The sequence below is a fragment of the Microtus ochrogaster genome, chromosome 4 (assembly GCF_000317375.1).
Source record: "Microtus ochrogaster isolate Prairie Vole_2 chromosome 4, MicOch1.0, whole genome shotgun sequence".
NCBI lineage: Eukaryota > Metazoa > Chordata > Mammalia > Rodentia > Cricetidae > Microtus > Microtus ochrogaster.
Window position 1 is genome coordinate 79,169,013 of NC_022011.1, and position 11,134 is coordinate 79,180,146.

The window sequence follows — 11,134 nt, forward strand, 5'->3', positions numbered from 1 at the left end:
AATATGATGTGTCTATAATTATTTCAGGGTTGGGGGAATCTTTCAAAATTATTACCATAACTAGTCATAAGCATTTAAAGAAGAAATTCAAACAACGTTTAAGGAGTGGTGTCTCAGAATGATGGAACGCATTTTCAGTTGAGTAAGACCCTTACTCTTGAAGAAACAGGCAGCACTCGTATAAGGAGGAGTTAAGCTAGAGGTATGCCTGCTTTTCTTCCCTCCAGGAAACATGTAAATGCTCTTGGGTTTAAGCACTGGTGAATTACCTAGAACATAGGTCCACAGAGCCAAGAAATCCCATCTCACAGTCAGTGAGGGTACTCAGAGGTACGCCTGCTACAGTGACCTGCCAGCTGCTTCAAAAAGTCTCTGTAACCTGGTATAAATGCCTTGCAAGTACTGTGGCAGGGGGAGGGTTGCAGGAAAGGTTGCACCTGGGACCCAGGCTGTAGCCAAGATTTGGAAAAGCAATTTATGAAAACAGTTTTCTATTTCTTATAATAAAAGAAATAATCTTAAATTCACTATTATGATGGTTGCACAGTTAGTGGAGAGAAATCTTTGCGGATACATCCAGTTAGTCAGGTTGGCCCCTTGATGGTCTGTGTTGCTCCTGATCAGCCTCCTTTCACAAAAAGAGCAGTAACAACTTGTGTTTTAAATACTTGATATTGTGAAATTATTTTGAAACTCCTTTGGAATTAACACACTGTTTGGGGAAAGACCCTGCAGGTTGTCCACTGCAGACTCCCCAGTCCCTCTGCTTGCCATAAGTACAATCCATCCTCCAGGACAGGGATATTGCTTTTGGCATCCAGGGAAAAAAGACCTGCTTTATTCTGTAAGATGACTTCTGGGTCTTTATAACTTCTAAGGCACGGGCTTCTAAGCTGTATGTGGAATACTTTGTGTGAGCATTGCTTGCACGTGCTTCCGGGCGCGGAGGACCAGTGGTTTCATCAGAGTCTCTGATCTCTGTGACTCTTTCCTTTGCTCAGAGAAGTGCCTGGTGGAAGACAGAGGAAGTGTGCTGTGCATTCCCTCTCGAGTAGAAAGCTCTCTAGGTGTGCAGGTTTCCAGTCCATCTTCTACAGAAAGCGTCTATAATCCCTTCAGCTATTCCTAGGTGTTGTTTTCCTTCATTTCTTTCCCTGAATTCTTCCTGATGTGATCTTCCAACCTCATCACGAGAGATAACAGCAGATATTATTTGGTACCCACCCACCTCACGCCCTAACATGAGCTTTAAGAGTGGCTTCCGCCTTGCCCGCTGGTGATCCGATATATGTGGGAGCTGTTTTATGACTCCCTGTCCTGAGGGCAAATCGCTTTATACATTTTTACTTTTCAATGTGGTAAATCTGCATACTCGGTTACACAGTCTGCGTTTGTTCCTCCCAGAGGTCGCCCTGCTCTTTTCAGATACCATGCTATAAACCATACAGTGCCTACCCTTTCCGCGTACTTTTCTACAGTATACAAGACTGCGTTCAAGGCCCTGAGTGAATCGGGAGGACTCTTATCTATTGCTTTAGGCACCTTTCGTGCAGGTAGAGGCTAGACTGTAGAGAACAGGAAAGGGGGAATGGTGGCGCCCTCCTCTAATCCCAGCCTCTAAAGCGACTAAGCTAGGACTACCCATGTTTAGAGCCAACCTAAACAACACCAACACTTGCTCTCAGCAGAGAAGAGGCAGGGAAGAGGAGCAGGGACATAGCTTAGTGGTAGAGTTCATACATTCTTATATAGTCCTTATTCATGGAGTGCACGTATTTAAAGTGTTCTCATGGTGTCCCGTGCTTCCTTGGTATCTGCTGTCATGCGTTCGTCTCTGACTCTGACCTCTGTTCCTCTTCCCTTTAGTGGGGCCGAGGATCTGTCCATCTTGTTTATCTCCTCAGGGAGCCAGCTCTTAGAATCATTGTCTCTTTGTATTGTTTTCTTTATTTCCGTCCCATTCATTTCTGCCTTGATATTGATTCTTTCTTGCCATCTGCTGAGTTTGGTTTTGGATGTTCCTTTTTTTCCCTGAATTCTTGAGTTGCATCATTACGTCTTTTGTCTGTGTTCTTTCTGGTGCATGTCTCTTAGTACTTTCTGGTGTTGTATTATAGACACTGAGGGTTACGCATGTCCCTCTTAGTGCTGTGTCTCGGGGTTCATTCTGTTGTGTTTTCCTTTTACGTTTTGCTACAGGAATATTTTTGATTTCTTCTTTGACCCATTTGTCATTCAGTAATGAGATCTTCAATCTCTGTGAGTTTATATTTACTAGAGATTTGTTTGCTGTCAATTTCAAGTTGTACTACCCAATGGTCAGATAGAATACATGAGATTATTTCAATGTTTCTGTTTTTATAAGGTTCTTCTATGCTCCAACATGTGGTTTGTTTTAAAGAAGCTTCCATGTGTTACTGAGTACAATGTATATTATTTGGTGTCTGTAGATACCTGTTAGATTCACTGTAAAACATCATTGAATTCTGAGGTTCCTCTGCTGTTTTTTGCGCACTTGACCTATCTATTGGCGTGCTAAAATCATCTACTATTATTGGGTTCGTGTTAACCTCTGTCCTTAATCTCATTATGCTATTTATGAAATTGTGTGCAGCACAGTTTGGTGCATGTGTGTTTAGTATTGTGACATATCTCTGGTAAAGCAATCATTAATCGAGTCCTTGATTAGAATGAAGTACTCTTCTTTGTCTCTTCTAATTAGTGTAGTTCAGATTCTATTATGATACTAGGATGCGACGCCTGCTTGCTTCTTGATCCCATTTGTCTAGAACCCTTTTTATCTTTTCATTTTAAGGTGGTGCCTATCTTTAAAGTTGAGTTTCTGTTTTAGTTTATTCTATTTTTAAATTTTTCATACAATATATTTTTTATTCCTTCTCCTCCTCTAAATCCTCCCATATCCTCCCTCACTTCCCCCCTCACACACTCATCTCAATGTGTTCTTGTTGCCTCTCTCTGAAAAAAGAAAGTCAAAACAAACAAAAAAGAAAGATAAAAAATTACCAATGGAAAACAGCACCAAATGTGTAGAAAAATATCACTGAGTTATTTTTACATTGAGCAGCCCTAGTGTTTGGCTGATAGACTTAGTGGCACTCCATTGGAGAAAACTGATTTTCCCTTTCCCAGCAACTCTCAATTGTAAATAGATTTTTGCTTAGGGATGGAACTTGGTGTCCATCTCCCTTTCTCAGTGTTGGTATCTTGTCTTATTTGAACCTGTACAGGTCCTGTGCGTGCTGCCATGGTCTTTCTCAATTCATATGTGTATCCTATGGGGTCTGGAGGATGCTCTTTCATTGAAGTTAACCCACCACCTGAGTCTTAGAACATTTTCACCTCCTTTTCCACATAGGTCCTTAAGCCTTGAGGGGAGGGGTTTGATAAAGACATCCTATTTAGAGTGAGTCTAATTTAACAAGAATCTGTAACTAGTAATTTAGCCGCTGCGTAGATAGTTCCAATAAAAGGAGACCCTCTGAAAGGAGTACCCTCCCTGTCTGCACAGCAGTGTTAACTGCCTGGGTTCTCTGTGCTTCAGTCCGGTCCTAACCCCGACTCCTGTTCTCCACCACAGGTCAACAAATATCTCACACAACCAACAAAAGGAAAAACCCTATGCTCCTCCTTCCTAGTGTAATCAAGATAAATATTGTAAATTCTTTCCATCCCCTCTTTCAAGCTTGTCGTGTCTGACTCTGAACTTGATTGTGTTAACTCAAAGGAAGTTGTGTCAGCTCTTCAGAATGTAGGTTCCTGTACAATTTAAATTAGCAGTACATTGATATTTCAAAGTAATCACTTTGGGGATGACCGCAAAGGATGACATTGAAATAATCTTGTTAATGCGCTCATGAATTCCTTCAACTATGTGATCATGTGCTCTACCAATGCACCATCTTGTGATTTTACGAACATAACACCCTGGACTTGTGAGTTTATAATATGAGCATCCTGGGAACCGCAATGATTGGCTTTCGTTTTCTACTCTCAGTAATAACTTTGCTCTGTCATGGTTTCATGGTTATCCCTAAGCATAAAAGTAGGAGAGCTGGCCGGGCGTTGGTGGCGCACGCCTTTAATTCCAGCACTCGGGAGGCAGAGGCAGGTGGATCTCTGTGAGTTCGAGACCAGCCTGGTCTACAGATCTAGTTCCAGGACAGGCTCCAAAACCACAGAGAAACCCTGTCTCGAAAAACCAAAAAAAAAAAAAAAAAAAGTAGGAGAGCTGTACCAAGTATTTGTATTTTATTGCTTCACTGGTTTTATCCAATCATTTATGGAATGGCTCAGGACTGATCATGTACTCTTTGCTTTCTGATATAGTCACGTATAATTTGATTCCTCATTCATTAAATAGCATCTACAAATTCAGGAGCCCCCCCCCAAGATTTCTACAGTTAGAAAGACTTCCATATTTGTACCTCTTCTGAGTACATGCTTATAACCTAATAATCACATGCTTTGGAAGATTTGGCACTATAATCAGTATTCCAACACCTGAAGAGTACATATCGAATACTTGCTGCACTATTCCCATCAAACCAGCAATTACCAGGGGCCCAGATACAAAAGTTCATTATGATAGACAGACCATCATCCAAGACAAATATTTGTTTAATAGCTCCTCTTTCATTTAAAGTTTAGTAAGTTACATCTGCTTGGTTTCCCTTGACTCAAAAATGTATGTATTTTACCCTTTGTAGTTGGACGCTCACTGAATTGATTTTTTTTCCCACCCATCATTGGAAGCAATGACCCTTTTCATTGATTCCCCTTTGTTTTCCTGTACTCCATTCATGTTTATCCCCTCAAGTTCCTACAATTTCCCATGTTTTATGAAACTGTAATTTCAATTTGGCATGGAATAAATTGTGCTCAGTCTCATGACAGCACCTAGCACAATGCCTGGCTCAAAATGACAATTTAATTCCAAATGATTTCACGTCTCTTTGCTTAGTTGATCTCCCTAAATCTTTTTCGGAATTCATTGAGTACAATTTCTCCCTGCTTATACAGCAACGTAAATTCTTTCATTAGTCATTCACCCAAGCTCTCTGACTCTGGTCTCCTAATATCAGTCCAATCAACCCTTACTATCTTTCATTTTTTCTTTCTGCAATAAAATGCTGTCTTCTTTAAGGCCACCAATAAAGACATACCTTTGAGAAGTTGTTAAGTAAACTGTCATTTAAAATGGGTTTCCTGACGTTCTGACGCCCCCATGAAACCATATTGTAAATATATCACCACCCATGAATTAGAATCTGGCAAAGACAAAGGGGATTGCTGAAGGACTCTGAAAGAGAAGTCACATGGTGCTGAAGGCGGATCGAATTAATACAGGCCAATTGGTATAAAATGATACAACTTTAATATAAATAGCACACTCACGCAACCGAAGTTCCCGCAATGCCCAGAAACAGGAAACAGGAAGGGGGCCCAGCGTCTGTGCACCCCAATTTATAAACATTTGCCCGAGGCCATCCCGCCCCCAAAGGGCGGGCTCTCTCTACATGGTGCAGCTAAGGAAACTATTGGCTTTCACTGTATTCCTCGCCCTGTGTGTTTGAAGACCAGGCATATACCTTCTCCAGTAAAGTGATGTCTATCTTACCAGAAAAGCTAAGGAGTGAGAAAAATATTGTTTGTGTTGGTACTTTATAAGGGTATCATCTAAATAATGTTTTCAAATGCTATTACTATTAAAATGAAAAGTCCCATTATTGCCAAGTTGATATATTTTAAATAGTGTTTGGATTTATCCACATCTAATGAACCATAAGTCACTTTGCAATAAACTTCTGAAACCCGTTCTCCAGTCCTGATACCCACACTGTCTTGTGTCAGTCATACCTTCTCTCAGTACTCAGGGAGCATGTAGTGTTGAGCATGAACCCCTCTGCGCCATTCTCCCAGAACCCCAGTGTGACTAACTCAAAGACACCCATGTTCACAGACTCTCAGAGTCAGCAGCTGTGTGTTAGGCCACTTCTTTCCTCATGAAGGCTCCAATTCGTGTTCGTTATCCAGCCAAGGACGGGCATGCACTGTCGTCAGGAACCCTGCGAGACCCGAGTGGGTGTTCTTTCTCCGTGCACATCCCGAGTATCAAACCCTTAGTTCTGGGAAAATCACATCATCCTTCACCTTGAGTGTAACCACAGCAGAAATGTTGGCCTTTACACGCTGCTACTTCCTGTTGGGACTTCACCAGCTCCTTTCACAAGCCCTGAAACTCATCCAGATGCGTAGTGGTACCTCAGCCTTTTCTCTGATTCCTCTCTGAAAATACATCTTTCAAAGTAACATGGCTTACATGCTTTTCTGAGGCGCTGATAAGAAGCAGATTAGTCTCCCTTCACAAGTCTGGAAAAGCTTTATCCTCTGGCTCTTGAGAACCCTTGGTAGCTGTGCTCTCAAACTTGTATTGTTGTTTGTCTGTGTTCAGTGAATCGGAAAGATATAGAAATGCTTGGTTTTAATGGCATTCATGTACCGCCTGGAGGAGACCCAGTTGTATGCTAATGCCGTGGTCTGGAAGACTCTGTATCTCTTCTTGTAAACTTTGCAGTTTTAGCTGAATCCCACAAACCACAGCTTGTAGGGCAAGGCAGCAGATAGCTCATTTTTATAAAGAAAGTTTTGTTGGCACACAGCCTGGCCCGTCTGTCCTGTGTTGTCTGTGGCTGCTGTCTGCTGTGGTGCCACTGGTGAGCAGTTATGGCAGTGATCAGCAACACAGCATGATATACTTATTATCTGGCCCTCTAAGGAAGAGTTTTGCCAATGCTTTGACTAAGACATTAAGAATTTGACTTGGAATTAGAGAAAGAATTCAGAATTCAAGTAAGATAAAAATGGTTGGGGGAGTAACACCCTACACACGTTTAGCCTTGCCATGTTCCCTAGAGAGTTTTGTCTACCTTCAGCAGAAACATGCGTGGGTGTTATTCTTAATTCTGTGGCAGGAGATGGGGAGAGATGCTCCCCAGGCCTTTAGAGATTTTGTTAACAAGAAAATACAATGTATTTTGCAATACTCCCCACACAGAATTAAGGACTTCTTCCGTCCTTCCAGATCACTTCCCGATCACTTACTTTTGTGGCAGGTGCCCAACCTCAAATGTGTTACCACCCCCAGACCTCTCAGCACAATGCATGTCAAACCTGGCTTAACTGTCCTGATTCTTCTTTCGAGTTGAGAAGCTATCAGTTCACACTTAATTCTCACACACTCTTGTGTCTTATGGGTCATCGTGTCCTGCATCGTCCTAACTGATACCTTAAGATGAATTGCCATGAAATAAATGAATGTTTAATATGAGTTGTTGGTAGCCCACATAATTGTGTTGTGATAGTTGAGTTCTATATTTAATAGTTATGAGGAGATGTTTGGGGTAGAACTCGCTGAAATAGTTATTAAGACTTATCCCAAAAGACTGAGAAACAAGTTCAAAGGAATAGTATTGACCATATTTCATTTGTTAGTGCCCGAGTAATAGTCTTTATGAGACGGTCCCAAATTTCTTAAAATTCTGAGCAGTTAAGAAGTACTTTCTTAATTAAGAATTTTAGATTATCTTTTTAATTGAAGTATAAATTCAGTGGAAGATGGCTAATGAAATAGAATTTCTATTAACTATAATTTTACTGCCTAGCAGTAGGTATTAATCAAATAAGAAATTTGTGTGAATGTTTATCAACATAACATCTAGGAAGGGCTGATCTCTCCTGTCTGGGTATAGTCTCTTACCCTACTACACCTGTTGAAGTCCACAGTCAAGCTAGTTAAAGGGGCTGACCAGATGGCTCAGCAGATAAAAAGGTGGGCATGTCAGCTGAATAACCTGAGTTCGAGTCCCCAAAACCCACATAAATATTTAAGGCAGTGGTTTTCAACCTGTGAGTTGTGACCCCTTAGGGGCAAATGACTCTTTCATTGGAAAACACAGATATTTACATTATTATTCATAACAGTAGCAAAATTACAGTTATGAAGTAACAACAAAAATAATTTTATGATTGGAGTTCACCACAACATGAGGAACTGTATTAAAGGGTCACAACCTTAGAAAAGTTGAGAACCCCTGGTTTAAGGAGAGAACAGACTCCACAAATTTGTTCTCTGGTCTTCACATACATGCCAACACATTAACATCACACACACACACTCACACACATACACACACACACACACACAAATAATAATGATAATTTTCTTAACTAGTGTTAAGAATGTTAAACATCAAATAGTAAAATATTTTAAATTATTTTATTATTAAGCGTTTTAACCAGTAACAAATAAACAAAACAAAGATATAGCTACTTTCTGCATGAATTAATGTACTTCCATTAGTGGAGCTGTTAGCTCACCAGATTTTCCTCATCTTTGGTAGAAACGGAAGGGTGTTTTGTATCTTGTCTGCCTCTATAGTCAAACACTATAGTGAGAAAGCAAAGGACGTTTGAAGTTGACATGAAGGGACCACTTGAACGTGTCCTACTCCATCCATTCTCGGGGTGTGTGAGGTTCTGAAAATATCTCTGTGTAGAAAGCCTTGGCATTACCACTGTTCCCGGAAACCCCATTACGTTAGGAGCACAGTTTGCAAAGTCATCACTTTACAGAAAGGGTCAGCACCCTTCCCTTTGCATTAAGCTTACAGTCACTCCCAGAAATAGGTTACAGCTGCTGGGAAAGGGAACCGAGGAAACGGAGCCTTGATGTCTAAGTAGTGAGTTTTCGTGGGCCTTAACCTCCTTTTCTCTCCCTGGCTATGCAGTTGCATCCCTTCTCATTTAAATGGAGAGAAGTCCCCTGCTGCCTATGGCAGCCACATTGACGTCTGCCTAAAGCACTGTCCTAGTAGTATTTGATAGTCATTAGCTCTTTTTTTCACCCCTTGACATTTAAGAATAAATTCCAGCAAGGCAGAAGCCCTGTCTCCTTCTCCCTATGTGCCCAGTTCCATGCACAGTGCCTGGTGCTGATTTTTCTTGCCAAAGAGCTCTACCATTTACTCTGCATCTTGATTCGGGAATTGTTGTGATAAAGGTTGTCTGCCCATTCCAACATGCCAGGCAGAAACATTCTGAAGGCAGCAGAGATTCCCTTCTTTCTCCTCCTAAGGCTGTGCCCTCTCCCTAATCCTCCTACAGTGACTGGCCCTCCCCACATGCAGTCTCTTGATAACTTGTATTAAACTCTGTATTGTATCGAGTCTAGTGTGTAGGGGCCTGGAATTGAGGTTGCCTGTACCAGACAACCGACTTGTATCTGTGTCTCTTGGTTTTGTTTTAACTTGCCTCCTACCCATACTTCAAAGGTTTGAACAAGGTAATGGAAGTTTGCTAATTCTCAGAGTAGCTCCACTCACAGCTGGGATTTTGTCTATGACCTACATTCCTTACAATAAGTTAAAATAAAGTGGTCCGTTGTTGGTATTGTTTTATATGATATGGACAGATAGGTGCATGTAATACATGTATACTTGATATATAGAGAGGTATCAAACACATACCAGTCATATGATCAAACTGAAAGATTGAATACTTTAGGGGAAGCCAAGGCAAAACAACACAGTCACGATGTTGAAGTCATGTGTGTGTGATCATCATGTGTTAAAGGGAAAATCGGAAGAGGTATCAGATACCTTCTAGTTTTGAAGTTTCTGGATCCTACAGTTTGGCAATTAGAAGGGGTCATGAACTTCTAGTAAGAAATATTTATGACGTGATGACTGCAAGGGATTTGAGGAGCAGGGAGTGCTTGGTAATTAAGGACAGGTAGGAAACATGGCCTACTTGCTTTAAAAGTTGGGGGCCTATGGAAGCAAAGAAAGATGGTACTGCAGACAGGAAGGCCATGCTTTGGCTCAAACACTGGGTGTGTTTTAGGTGTTGCAGCTGGAGGCTGCCAGCCACCTGTGTTCCTCACTGCCAAGAGGAAAGCTGCAATGGGTTAGGGGGGAGTCCCAGTGACTTGTATCTTTGGTATACCCTGTGCCACTTTAAAAGTGAATGACTTAGCCGGGTGGTGGTGGCGCACGCCTTTAATCCCAGCACTTGGGAGGCAGAGGCAGGCGAATCTCTGTGAGTTCGAGGCCAGCCTGGTCTAGAAAAGCTAGTTCCAGGACAGGAACCAAAAAGCTACGGAGAAACACTGTCTCGAAAAAAAAAAAAAAGTGAATGACTTGATCCTGAATGAAGCAAGCGTGTCTCCTTGGCAGTGAGAGCCCGTCTGTCAGTGTCTGCGGGGTTAATCAGGGCGTGTTTGAAAGCATATTTGCTTACGTTCCTTCTCCATACCCGTAAGTTTTTGTTCAGAGAAACCCAGTTGGTTTTATTCCGAAAAGAAGTGGTGGTAAAGAACTCGTCCTCTGTCAAGCACTTTGGTATGAAAGTTGCTTAGCAGTAGGACAGAAATGAAAAAAAGCAATTAAGTTTATATTTAGTGATCTATCTATACACATCTGGAGCACATTTGGGGAAGAATTCAAAAGGGTTGATTCATTTGCTGTCTCTTGCTACAGAATGTGGGAGTATGGGAGTCACGCTGCGATGCGCACAGCCGAAGGCATTTACTGTTGACTTTAAAAAGTTCTCCCACTTACGTGTAATTACTACCCTAGCAAATGACACTGTAATTTCAGCTTCTTAAGCATAAGACAGAGCAGCCCTTTAAAAATAAAACAAAACTTAGGCCTTAGGAGATAAAAATTAAGAGTGAGTTGCCCCCAAACCAAAGCATGTATGCTCATGCTTTCTCCTGTGAACCGGTTCCTACCTGTGTGGGTGCTGTTGCTTGGCAAGACCAATGTGTCTTCCATAAAAGTGTGGCATGTTGATTATGCAGTCAGCGCTGGGCTCTGTGGCTCTGCTGGGCTTTTGCAAAGCTATCAATACTGGTGCAATTTAATGTCAGCTAATGCTTTTAACAAACGTCTTTCCCACTCCCACACCCCAAAAAGGTGTGTGTGTGTGTGTGTGTGTGTGTGTGTAGTGTGTGTGTGTGTGTAGTGTGTGTGTGTGTGTAGTGTGTGTGTGTGTAGTGTGTGCGTGTGTGTAGTGTGTGTGTGTGTAGTGTGTGTGTGTGTAGTGTGTGTGTAGT

At 41.6% G+C, this 11,134-nt stretch overlaps 1 protein-coding gene across 2 annotated transcripts in view; it reads left to right on the forward strand.

Moving 5' to 3' along the window:
- Positions 1–11,134, forward strand: part of Cers6 (ceramide synthase 6) — a 240,530-nt gene that overhangs the window by 202,258 nt on the left and 27,138 nt on the right. The window lies entirely within an intron of this gene.